Raw genomic sequence first — 13,492 nt, 5'->3', positions numbered from 1 at the left:
GTGCTCACAAGTTCTAAGTGTAGGTATCACTAGGGCCAGGTGAACCATGAGGTGAATTCATCTGAATTTTATCCATATCAAAGATTTATCCTGTGCAGAAATCACCTTCCCAGTTTTAAACCTTCACTCTCATTACTGCCTACAATGTTTGGACATCCCTACTCATTAATTAAAATTTCTGCAGAATCACAGTACTCATAGACAAGGCAGCCTGTGCTTTAAAATGCTGCGCTGTGGCACACACTGAAAAAATCAATTATTTAAGCTCCAGTACGTGAACAGAAGTTACTGGCACAGTAGAAACTAAGCCATATTTTAGGGGAGTTGTAGCACAGATTCCCTTGTTTACCAGCTGGTTCCTGTGAAGTGCTGAGCAGTCTCCATGATCAGGTGAACATTTGGATACACAGTAAAAACTGAATTTCCAGTGATGCCCTAGATTTCAGTGACTACAGAAAAGAGATGAAAGCTGCACACAGAGGCAAACAGAAGGTTTACTGGATGCAGCAAAGATCTAAAATATTTTCATGACTTGCCTTTGATTCTACAGTCTCAACAAGGCCTGTAAACTGAGAGAGTGAACAGGAATAACCATCAAATGGGTGCACTTCAGTACAGCAAAGAAAATCAATTAAAAATAGAAGCAAAATGTTGCTCTCCCAAAACACCTGGCACACTTAAAGCAATGTACATTACACTCAAGGCTAATGCACCCTGATCTGAATAAAGTCCTTGCTGTAATGAGAAACAGTTGTTTTGCCAGGCGAGTTTAAAGCCAAAAGGTGAAGAATTCCAAATCCAATTAAAACGAGAGGGAATTCAGGAATGCACAATTTAATTACTCCACTTGGAAGGTAGCCAGGACCACTGGGTTAAGCACCCATGGCCTTGTGAAAGGGCCAGGGGAACTCAAAGGAATTCCAGTGGTCAGGCCTCCAGCTCCTTTCTCCTTTGAGCAGGGCACCCTTGGCAGCCACTGCCCTGTGGCTGAGCCCCAGGGAAAAACCAGCTCCTGAATCCCAGCCTTTCCAGCAGCTCCTGAATCCCAGCCTTTCCATCAGCTCCTGAATCCCAGCCTTTCCAGCAGCTCCTCAATCCCAGCCTTTCCATCAGCTCCTCAATCCCAGCCTTTCCAGCAGCTCCTCAATCCCAGCCTTTCCAGCAGCTCCTCAATCCCAGCCTTTCCAGCAGCTCCTCAATCCCAGCCTTTCCTGCAGCTCCTCAATCCCAGCCTTTCCAGGAGCTCCTCAATCCCAGCCTTTCCATCAGCTCCTCAATCCCAGCCTTTCTATCAGCTCCTGAATCCCAGCCTTTCCATCAGCTCCTCAATCCCAGCCTTTCCATCAGCTCCTGCCTCCCAAAGCCCAGCATCAGGCTCTCAGGACAGGGTGAGGCTGCAGATGATGCCCAGTCGAAGCCATTTGGATAAAATACATGTTCAATGAAGTTATTGCCTTTAACATTTAGGTTTGGGCTTTTTTTCAGATCAGCAGACTAAATGGCAGGCAGTAATAATATTAATTTTGGAAGAAGTGTGATGTTTGTGTTACCCACTCAAGTTAATTAATGAAAATAATGACAGAGTTAGAAAATCAGGGATGATTAAGAACTTGAAGAGCATCCGACCCACTCCCCTGCCAAGGAGGATTTGTTCTTAGCAGCACATTAATTCTGTTCTTCAGCAAAGCTTTCCAAACCACAGGAGCAGCAAGAGTCCCATCAGAGGTGTTCACACTTTCAGGCTCATTCAGAGGAAGAAGTAAAACCTGGGAAGAGAAATCCCACCAACTCCCTATGATTATTCTCAGTTAACTGCTCAGAGATTATCTTGAGCAATTATTCTCATCCCTTACTGCACACACATTCCAAATACCTCTAATCCTCACTCTGCCAGTGCTAAACCAATCCATCCCCTTCAGGTAAGATCTAATGGTAAAATCACATTCCACTGGGTTTATATCCCACACTATTACAGTCTCCATTATTAAATACTGCTTATTAGTTTGTACTTACAAAGTCAGGGAGGTGTGATTTTATTGCTTGCAAATCATCCTTACGTGAGCCTTACGCTGCACTTACACTTCACTCTGCTTTTCCAGATAAGCTTTTTGCTTTCTGCATATTTAAGTAGTAACTCTAATTATCCCTACTTGATTGCCCTCCTCTGCAAAGCCTTTCCACAGGATCATCTGCAGTGAATTCTTCATCCTACTTAGATTTTAAGAAGCCTAAGATACATTATATTCTTTAATTTTAAAAAGAGCATAGAGTTGTGTCTTTTAAAAAAATAAGATGCATAATGGGTTTCTTCCTCAGATACATTTTTATCAAAAACACTGGAAGGAGGGCAGAATAATGATTCTTATTACACTGGGAACAGTAACATGACAGAACAGTGCCTAGCAATAAAATAAATTAAAAATTAAAAAAACCAAAAACAAATCAACCAACAAGAGATTACTGTCTGTACCTAGAGGTGTCACATGAAAAGAGAAGTTGCTCCATGGCTGCACCCACAACTTTTCATTCCACCTGGACAATGATAAATTCAGCATCTCTTTACTAATGTGCTTGGTTCTGGAACAGTATTTTATTTTTTTTTTTTTTGTTTGTTTTTTGCTTTGTGTGAGTAATTCCATGCAGGAAAAAGCAGCAACAACAACCACACTGCAGCACCTTCCAGAATTCAGCTCCAAAGCTGCATTCCTTCAGCACCTACTCCTGCAAAAGTTACATCACCAATATGGGATTTGGGTCTGGCAGCAGGGACTCTCTTTCAAACAGGGGAAAAACAGGATAGGAAAGGAAAGCACAATGTTCAATTCTAGCTGTGCTTTCAGGTCTCTGTGTCAAAAGAGTGTCAGAAAGTGCTAGAAAGACAAAACACAGTCCTGAGCTGTGAATGCTCAGAGCATTCACATTCTTTAAATACTAAATTACTGAGCACTATTTTAGTAAATAAAACCAACCAACCACACAGAAACTTCATGGTGTATCTTTAAACCAAAGACTTCCTCTGGGAAATAATCCTAATTCCATACAGAGAGACATCCATAGAGGGTCCCCACTGTGGCATAACCAGGTGTGCATGACCACCTCACACCCTAAAACAGGATGAAAACCCAGAGGCCCTGCAAAAAGAATCACTTCCAGGAAAAGGAACCCCCAAACCACTGCCAGGCTAACATGTCAGGAGGAAAAAAAAAAAAAGTGTTTGATTATTCAGATGGGGAACTCTTAAGCATTAAATGAGTACAAGGATCTGCATGAGTGGTAACACATCAGAAAATAATGGGAAATATGACATTCAAGAAGGAAAAAAAAGTCATCTCCTCTGGTCCTCCCCATGAGTCACAGAGGTGACACCACCTGTGGGACACAACAAAGCACCAGGCTCAGCCCTGAGCCAGCTGATTTCAGGTACAACACTGAGAGCAGCATTTCCTATACAGGGGCCCAGCTCAGTCTTGTGCTGTCCAAAATGATGACAGAGAGCCTGAAGATAAAGTTACACTGATAACTGATGTTGAACACCTCAAGGCAAATACTTCATATTATAATAGCCAATAAAATGTTAGTTTTTTTCACCAAACTTTTCCTGAAGTCAGGAAGGAGAACCGGATTATCAGCAAGCAGGTAAGGAAACTCAGCCTTCAGCAGCACAGTAACCTTCCAGCATTCCATTCAAGAATAGTCAGAATATTATTGGAAGAATAATCCAGCCTGAAGCTCAGTAACTAAGTCCCAGATTTTTTTTTTATATGAAGAAATTTGATTCTATTTTTAGCCATTAAAGAACATTTGGATTAACAGATTGAAAAAAGTTCATTCACAGCTTTAAATATACATATATAACACTGTTACAAACTCTCTCCCCTGCTGCCCATAAAACTAACAAAATCAAGGCAAAAATTACGTTTACATAGTCCTGAAAATATTTTAAAATCATCATTAAGATGTGTGATTTCATATTATTTTACTTATGAGCCCAAAGTTGTATCCTGAATGCCATTTCTATAGAAATTGAGTGCCATGAATTACCAAGTTGCAATTTTACTGTCTATGTAAAAATACCCTGGCAGCATTCAGGCAAATTAAATTTAAAATTAAACTTCAAGCCTTTGCATGCCACCATAATATTTCAGGCAACAATTTCAAGAAAGGGAAAGCAGAAAACAGACTGTGCATATACTATAGTTCAAAATAGATTTCTCATGTCAAGTGGCACAGTTTTTCCTTTTTTTTCCATTAAAGAGTTATTTCAAATCTTCTGCTGAATACATTTACATGCCTAATGAAACCTCCTCAGTGATTCTTCTTGAATTGCTCTATATGCTTTAACACTGCATACACTAATAGTGTACACATACATACAAATGCACACATAAATGCATGCACTCATGCACACAATATTCATGCAAAAAGAATTAATGGAATTTTTTGACTGGATGCTACCCCCTGTAAATATGTTAAATGTGAACGGTGCTCATGGCTGGGTTCATTAAGTGAAAATGCTGCTGTTGTCTGCACAATTCATGTTGCTCATGTGAGAAGGGATGACATGTAAAATGCTAATTTACAGACTCAGTTCTTTTCAATTTCCCATCAGGGCTCTCTCTCCATGAGGAAGATCAGGGGTCACTCACTACAATTCTCAGGGAATAACCTGGGCTAAGACCTCACTCAGCACCTGGAGATAAAACTCTGCAGGGAGTCTTCTCCAAGAAAAAGTGGAGAGAAAAGAAAAAAGGAATGTTCTGAATGAGCTCCAGACACATTTTCTGGCATGTTCTCATGGAAAAATAATATCCCAAAAGCCTCAGTCCACTGACTGGCAAACATCCCATCTTCCAAGGGAAGAGTCATTATATTTTAGATTAGCAGCTGATGTTGCAGATAACTCTTCCCACAACTTGAGCTGTTCATCACCTATTTATCCTCCAGTCTTTTTCCTAAATTCCCTGTGTCTTGAGCACCTGCAGTCAGTTCACATCCCGTCTGAAAGTCACTCTGAACACACAGAACCAAGCATGGAACTTCACTTTATCAATTAGTTGTCCCCATTATAGGTCGAAGCAGCATTTGATGAACAAACACAATTAAGAGATGACCTTCAAAACCCCATTATTTCCCCAACCCAGAACAGCCATAGTGCCACCATTCCCTGAAACATTCCAGGATTTCACTCCACCACAGCTGTACCAGCTGCTCCTTCTACAAATGCCTTTGACACCCAAGGACTTCAGAGACCACAAATACTAACTTGCTGCTTAACAATTAACAAATACTTAAGTAATTCATGCATTTACAATTTCTGAGCAGGTTCATCAGAGTGTTTCCCTTTCCTGGCTGCACCTCTGTGCTGTATTTAACTTTCCAGAGGGTCTCACCACCTCCCTGCCCCTTGGTGTGTACGAACAATTTTGGTTTCAAAGACCTCTTCTCTACAGATCAAGTTTTCAGCAGGACTTTAACGCCTTCAAACTCTTTCCCGTAACCTCTGTGTTAGTTTATCAGAGCAGTCATTAAGGCTGAGCACTTTGAGGCTGATGGGTTTATCTAGGCTAGCCCAACTCCAGCTAATTGCATTCAATTTGACATTCTCCAAGCACTGACAGTCCTCATTCAAGCCGAGTGTGAAAGTTTTTAAATTAGCTTTCACAGTTTGATTCACAGACAGCAAATGCAAAATGGCACAGGATTAATTTTTTTTCCCCCAACAACACAGTGTAACAAAATAGCCCAAAGGCTATTTTACTTCATTTGCTTTAACTATTAGGGAAGATTCACAGCACAATGTTCCAATAGAGACAAAAGCTCCAGAGGACTTTCAAAGCTCAGTATTGCCCCCATTAATTAAAGTACCATACGTTTGTACAGCCTTTCCACTTTGTCACTGGATGTTAAAATGAAGTCTAGGCTATTTCAGACAAGCCACAGCCATTACTGCTTAAAACATGAACATACCAATACATTCTTTTCAATTTTATTACAGATCACATTTTTAATACCTAATAAAGTATGGCACTGGACTTAAAATGGGCTATAGGGAAACTCATATTTTCTTGGGGAAGTAAAATCCTGAATTCCCATGTAATCTGACAATGTGCCTTTTGACCAGTCTGCCTTCATTTGCCAGACACAACTTAAAAAGAAAACCAGAATATTGAATTATCTATTGCAACAGTGGTTTGGTCACTCCCGGCAAAGAGTGGAAGAGCAGGATGGAAATTCAGCTTTCTTGGCACTCTTTATTATTGGGTGTGTTTGAGCAGCTCCATCAACAAACTGAAAGATTCATTATAGGCAAACCATCATAAAATACTCTACACTCCGTATTTAGGAGAAAAATATTTCTCCAGTCTCAGAGGAAAACTAAAATCTCCACTAACAGTTTAGTTTATCTTGCCAAAGTATATATCACAATATTTTACATAAGGTCCAAAACTCATAAACAATCTTTAATTCAAATTAGTTCTAATACTCTAATAACTAATAATTCCAATATAATCAAAACACTGTACCAACTGCAACTCACATTACAGATGGGGAACTATCTTAAGGTATGAAAATTATATATAGTGAAATTTAAAAGCAAACATTTGCATGCACAGATAGATTCCAGCTTCATCTTCCACATTCCAGGTATTTACAGCCAAGGATACACAGGTCATATCTGACAAACTGTAAAGTCAAAGGCCCATCTGTAAATGCCAAAATGTCAATGTGGTGGATGGAATTTAGGTACCTCTTGCCAGGATTCAGAGTAGTAACCTCAAGTATCAACCCAGTTTTATGAGTATTTTCTATTAAGAAGTAACATATTTGCATTTTAGTGATTGTATATATAGTAAATATATACAATGTATTTACAATATTTATAATTAATAACATAGTAAATATTTTGTAAATAAGAAGCCATTTTTCACACAAGGAAATGTAAAAAGTTTACAAAACAATCCACTCTGTCTGTTTAGGGAAATTTACAGCCAGACCTAGAAAACAGGAATTCTATTGTGTGACTAGAACTAAGTCAGAGCCCAAAGCAGGCTGTGAAAAGTGAGCCCTGACAGTGCTGGGCAGGCTTGGACAGTGGCCTTGGAAGCAGAGCTGGCACAGTTGGCACAGCAGCACCACTCCTGCTGCCTGGATTAAAGTGCATTTGGGTACAGCTACAAAGGCCAGAAATGCAGCTCTCCATGGTAATAGAGAACAATTTGGATATGCCTTTACAGTCATTTCATGAAATCTTTTCTGATGTCATGAAATGAAAGATGAAATTCACTGAATTAAACAGATCAGAAAATCGAAGTTAACACTGACAAAATACAGAACAGAAAAATATATTATTTTTAAAAACAAAACTAATTTTCTTATGCCTTAAGACCATTAGATCTTGTGTGTAACTAAAGACAATATAAATCTTACACAATAATGAAGCTTTACACCCTTTAAAACAAAACACAGCCCACCCTAAATGGAACTTCTTTGGTGGCAAGTACAACTCAAATGCTCCCTGAATTAACCTCCAAAACTTATGAAGCTTCATCAACTCAGAGGGCAAATAACCACAGGTTATTGGAGAGCTAAGCTTGTCAGAAAGTGCAAAAGAGAGACAATCTAATTGTCACTGGAAGCAATGAATACATTCCTCAGGTCACTTGGTGCCAGGTGCTACCAGACCTCAGAACACATTCATGTGACACTCCAACCTTTGACAATATTTGTGCTTAAGAAACTCTGAATTCTATCCAACTGTAAAAATGCCACCGTACAACTGATCAGTGCTGATCATGAGAGTCTCACAGAGTGTTCTTGTTTCTCAAACAAAGTCAGATTGGGAAAAATTCCACATTTAGTAGGACTGAATTTTCAGTGGATTCCTGGCGATTCCAGAGCGGGGACAGAACATTCACAAGCACCTGCTAAATAAAGTTTTTCCCTCCAGCACAGACACTGGCATTAGTTGGAGGTAAAGACATTAAATTCCAGCATGATCTTGGCTATTCTTTGAAGATTTTAGTGGATAAAAACAATTCCTGATAATAAAGACTAAGGGCCAAAGCAACTTGTATGAAAGCCATAATGAAGTGCACTAAAGGCAGCAAGCACAATATACTCTACATTTCCAGATGCACCTCATCTGTTTTGACAGTTTTATACTTATTATACTAATTTTATATTTGGATCCTTAAGCTCTTCAGACATTTTGGTTTCTTCTTTCCTCTGGGCACAGTAAGACAAGGACCTGATAGGGACCAGCAGAGACCTTGTTTTGACAAGATTTCTGCAGAAAAAAAATTGGACACAGGCATTCAGATCTATCTTCAGACAGCCAAAATTGCTTCCAGAATTTTTAATTTCTGTTAATTGAACTTCAATTGCAATCCACAAATAAAACACTACCTTCGAGTTCCACAACCACTGTCCCAAATAATTATAAGAATTATCATTTCCCTCGAATAATAAAGGGAAAATCTAGAACCATCAAGTGTGTTTAACAGTGAAGATGAGGAAGGTCAGATATGAGGAGATGCTACAGAGCAGCTGCTCTCAGAGTGCCTGAAATTGATTAATTATTTTATTAACAGCTGGCAGACAATTGTTGGTATTTCCCACATAACATGCCAACCTACAACATTCCCATGTAAAAGCTTATAGTGCTAATGACAAACAAAACTTCTCCTTTTAAAGGCATTTTGTTTGATTCAAAATAACATGACACTGGATTTTTTTTCCCCTGCTGAACTCCTGTTCTGAAAAAAGTGCAGCCCACATTCTTTCTGAGGCTGTTTTTTCTCCATTTCCAACTGGAAAGCTCAGTTTTAGCCTCACTGGGACACAGCTCCTTGAAAAATGGAGTTTACTGCTAGGGATGGGCAATATTTTATATCCTTGCATTTGGCAGGAGTAGATTTCACTACAGGCTATCAAGGGCTGTTTTTAGCCTGAAATTACCTCACAATACTTAACTAAATCAATTTATTACCAAACAATATGCTTTACATTTAACTGTCCTAGTGCAAAATAAAGTCATTGCTCAAGTGGCAAATCCTCAGAATGAACGAACATGCTGAGTTGCAGAAATGTTTGATTTTCTTTCAAGGTAGTATCAAGCTACTTCTGTTTTCTCACTAAGTTCAGTGCCTATTATTTTGAAAGAATCACCATTTAGAAACCCCTCAGCTCTGCTTTGAGTTACTCCTACTTCCAAGACAGCCAGCATGAAACAGTAGCACAAATCCAAGAAGTGGAATTTCTGTGAGATGCTGCACTTGCGTGAGTAGCTGTTAACGCCAGATGCAGCAGCCAGAATATGAATTTTCCCATTGCTAACATTTTAGAAAGCAAAACATAAAAATGAAGGCAGCTTTATCATTACCTGCCTGTTCTCATTTCAGAAAGCTGGTTCCCCTTACTTTCTTTAAGTATCTACTAACAATTTTTTTCATTGCAGTTCATCTTGAAAATTAATCATCATAAATTTAAAACCATTTTCTTGCACATCTGTCAGGTTGGTAGTGCTATTTCATTTATTACAAGACCACATGACGCATCAGAGCTCAGTATTTGAACATGACATATTTTCACTTTGTTGTGATACCACATTCGAAAATTGTTCCTATCAATCTTTCACTGGAGCCAAAACTTAACTGTCTTGTTCACTGAAACATTAAATGCCAAGTCACACAGATGAATAAAGGCATTTGCAAGATGCAAACATTTGCAAAAGTTTCCTATTGGAAGGGTCTGTAGAAGAGAATCCACCAAAGTGAACCGAGTCCAGGCAGAATCAAAATAATGATCAATTGTAATAATCTTGGCCATCAGATCTTACTGAAACTTAAATGGTGTCCTGAATGTCCTACTATGAATAGGTGAATATATACATAACCATACTAAGGAATAAGTTCCCATTAGATCTTTAATTTTAGACATGCTAAAGAAAACAGAAATGACAGGTCTATAATTTCTGTTTATGAGTAACAGATTATAGAACTCAGGCATTTCTCATTTCATACATAATAGCAAGGAGATGTAGTTTAAAAAGTAATGCAGAACATTATTCTGCTCTCCCCAGATTTGAAGGCATTAAAGTATTTATCAATGAGAAAATGAAGTATTAACCCATTAAATACCAATCCCAAAGCCACATTTCATTAACAGGCTGAACTTTAAGTAGAGTTTTGGAAGTGTTTACAGCCCTGATTTCCAAACAGCATTACAACTCCCGTGCACATGCCAGTCTCAGCTCATGCCCTGCTCCCCACCAGTGATTTTCTGCATCGTTCCCAGCCAGGAGCCAAACCCCAAACAAACAGGCCAGGTACTTACAGTCCCCATAATGCATCATTTCCCCTCTATAAACAGTGGCAGCAAACAGGCACCTCCAACAGTGTATTATTACTTTCTTCTCTCATTCATGCCGATGTCACGCACAGGTTCTTTGGTTCTGAAAGAGAAGCATTTCCCAGGTTCTGAGGACTGAGGTACCCCGGCCAATCCATCATGCTTTGTGTGCTAATGATAGACTCATGCAGACGAGGCACCAGGAGCAGTCAGAGGCAGCAGGCATGAAAAGGAGTGAATCAACTGTCAGGGGTTGTGATCTGAAGGACTGCAAGGCTGTGATTAGAATTTTCAATCAGGACTTCCACAATCCATCAAGGGAAAGGGGGGGGGACACACATATTTCTTCATCAGCCTTTCCTGCTATGGGCAAAGCCAGTTCTGAGGCATTAAAAAAAGGCAATCTGAAAGTCTTATGCTCATAAGCAGGTGCTCTTCAGGGAGTGGAAAGTAAAGGATTTTCTGGGACTGCACAGCTACTATTTTTTGTCTGCACACTCAAGATTACATACAGCACAGCCTTTGAGATTATGAGAATAAAACACAGCTCTTCCTCTCTCTCCTCTTACAGGTGTACCCACAGCTACCTGAGCAAAAAAGTAACCCTGGAAACCTTTGTGTGTTGTCTTCAGGGATGTGAAAAGGAATAAAACCCTCCAGGAATCCTTCATCAGAATTTGCTAACACGCTCGGTGAAACTTTAGAAAACAAAAAGGCCGAGCTCTTTACAAGGAAAGGATTCTCATAACCTGAACGAAATTACCTGCAGCACTTGCCAGGAGGCATTCAGTCACATCCTCCAAATGTAAAAAGAACCAGCAAGTTTACTGAATGCCCAAGATCACAGTCACCAACCACCTTGTTTTCCTTGTGGTATTTGTTTGCCTTGGTACTGCTGCCTCTGACTCAGTGAAAAATTCAATTCCACAACTCAGCAGGACTTGGAGCTGGGCTGGTCCTGCAGCCTCCCTTCTGAAACCTTGGGGAAGTCACAAAAGCTCTGCAAGTATCTTGCTGCTTCTTTCCTCTCCTTCCTCACCCGTGAAATGCAGCAACTCTGTCTCTCCAGAGAAGAATTTTGCAAGAACTCACTCCCAAAGGGCATTTGCTGCCTCAGTGAGCCCATCCCCAAAAAATGTCAGCCCAGCAATCAGGAACTGGGTGTTGGTGGCTCAAAGGAAGTGTCCCCAAGTCTGATGTCACTGCAGTTTGTGACTCAAAATCTAGATCCAAGTGACAAGCTAAGCAGACTAGACATTTATTGAAATATATGAATGAAGCATTATTTTAAAAGGCAATTTTCATGTTAAACGATGAATAATGAACAGTAAAGGCAGATCTTATTTACATAATTAATGTTTCAGTTATTGATATTCCTTCAGAGGGTCACTGGACATTTTTCTCCAAGTTAATTAATTAATAAAGCAACTCCTTTGATGTAGGTAATTGTAATCACTTCAGTACTCAAAGGCATATGAAATATCTGGCTTTTCTTCTTTAATGTTGCAACCTGAGTGACACAACGATCACTTTGCATAAATATAAACACTGAATGGGTCTATTTAACTCCTGACTAGAAATAAAACCTTTGAAACTAACAGGAAAGAAATACATTAATTATGGATAAACATGGGAATCTGGGCAAGACCACCTTTTGTCCTTGCATCACATCATATTTTCCCTACCACAAGTCTCAGCTTCAAGACATTGAATTGCTCAAGGCACAAATCTGTCCTCACTTTGAGCTGAAGATTGCTCTGAGGAGACAGAATAATTTGGGAAAGACTTTATGGAGAAACAAAGAGAAACTAGAAAGCTGTTAGAGAGCAGAAAGCTTTAAATGCTCAACATTTCACAGGCAACAGAATTTTTCATCTTGCATTAAGAAATGCATTACCAAATCCTGCAAACAGAAGCCTGATGCTGCAAAAAATCTGTTACAGAAAGTCTGAGTGCCCACGTAAGTCCCCCTCAAGTCAGGTGAGAGGGGGACTTTACTCAGTAGCCAAAGTTTATTTGCTCTTGCATCAGATCAGGCATCAGGAAAAACCATCTGGAAAGGATCACTGGGTGCACTGCTTGAGGAAGGTGGGACAGCTGAGAGGTTGTAATTTTATCCCACACAATATTCTTAAACCACTAATAACTTGTACTCATCCCATTTCTATCCATATCACCACACTCTGCTGCCAAAAAAAGCATCTTCAGGCAGGTCAAAGTGCCCTCCCAAACATGGGCCACGCAGACTCCTCCAAAGCTAATTAGTTGTCGTTAAAATTTCACCTTGAATATGTCATTTGTGGTGTGATTTGATGAATGAGGGAGAAAGGGGTAGAAGGTGTTGATATTTGACCAGTGACACCACTGACTAGCTCATAACCAGTCACATCACTCTGCTATTTCCTCATCAGACAACTGCAAGTGTCTCCACTATCAAGCATTCTGAAACATAATTTAGGATTTTTTTCTGATTTGATAGAGTGCCTATGACCATGGGGGAAAATGAAGGCAAAGAAGGCTCCAATCCACCTCCACAGTTCTGGGGAATGGGATAGCAATAGAGATAATAAATGTTATTATTTGTATTATCCACTCATCCGTACCATATCAGCTGCTAAAACCTTGCAAATATTCCTGACACCATCAAGAACCATTTCAACCTGTTTTCAGACCGTAAATCTCATATCTGATCTCCATCCAAGAGATTATAACAAAATGTGAAATAACCTAAATATTGAAAGCCATTTCACAGAAAATGGAAATGGATACTGTAGGGAAAAAACACATTCCAGGCTTGCAAATTCCCTCTTTCAAGTAATCCTTCTCCTTATCCTTCCAGGGGAATATTTGATATCTCTCCCTCAGTGTTTTTAACCACTGCAGATCTTTGCAGCAGCATCTGGTTGTGTTTTCAACTGGTGGTTCCCATTCCAGCCTTGCAGGAGTCAGGAATGCAGGCACTAAGCAGGTTATGAATAAACCACTCAGTTTTTCTTTTCTGTGTTTCTCAGTAGTCACTCACAGCCACAAGCACAACAGAGATCTGCTCCTTCAGGGCTTCACTTCCAAGGGATCGATGTGCTGCAAACAGAGGCACTACAGCACTTAATAGCAACTTTTAAGTGCTTCTCACAAGACAAGA

The 13,492-nt window shown here is 39.7% G+C and overlaps 1 protein-coding gene across 24 annotated transcripts in view; it reads right to left on the bottom strand.

The window, feature by feature from the left end:
* Positions 1-13,492, bottom strand: part of DAB1 (DAB adaptor protein 1) — a 411,790-nt gene that overhangs the window by 112,202 nt on the left and 286,096 nt on the right. For 6 of the 24 annotated variants that reach the window (XM_072932571.1, XM_072932573.1, XM_030278689.4 and 3 more), the window contains one exon: positions 10,336-10,453. The exons of the other annotated variants lie outside the window; for them this stretch is intronic. The gene's annotated coding sequence lies outside the window, so the exon portion shown is untranslated. The remainder of the gene's footprint in view (positions 1-10,335; positions 10,454-13,492) is intronic. 24 annotated transcript variants of the gene reach the window in all.

This window comes from Taeniopygia guttata, chromosome 8 (genome assembly GCF_048771995.1).
Source record: "Taeniopygia guttata chromosome 8, bTaeGut7.mat, whole genome shotgun sequence".
NCBI lineage: Eukaryota > Metazoa > Chordata > Aves > Passeriformes > Estrildidae > Taeniopygia > Taeniopygia guttata.
This window is presented reverse-complemented; position numbering and strand designations above follow the sequence as displayed.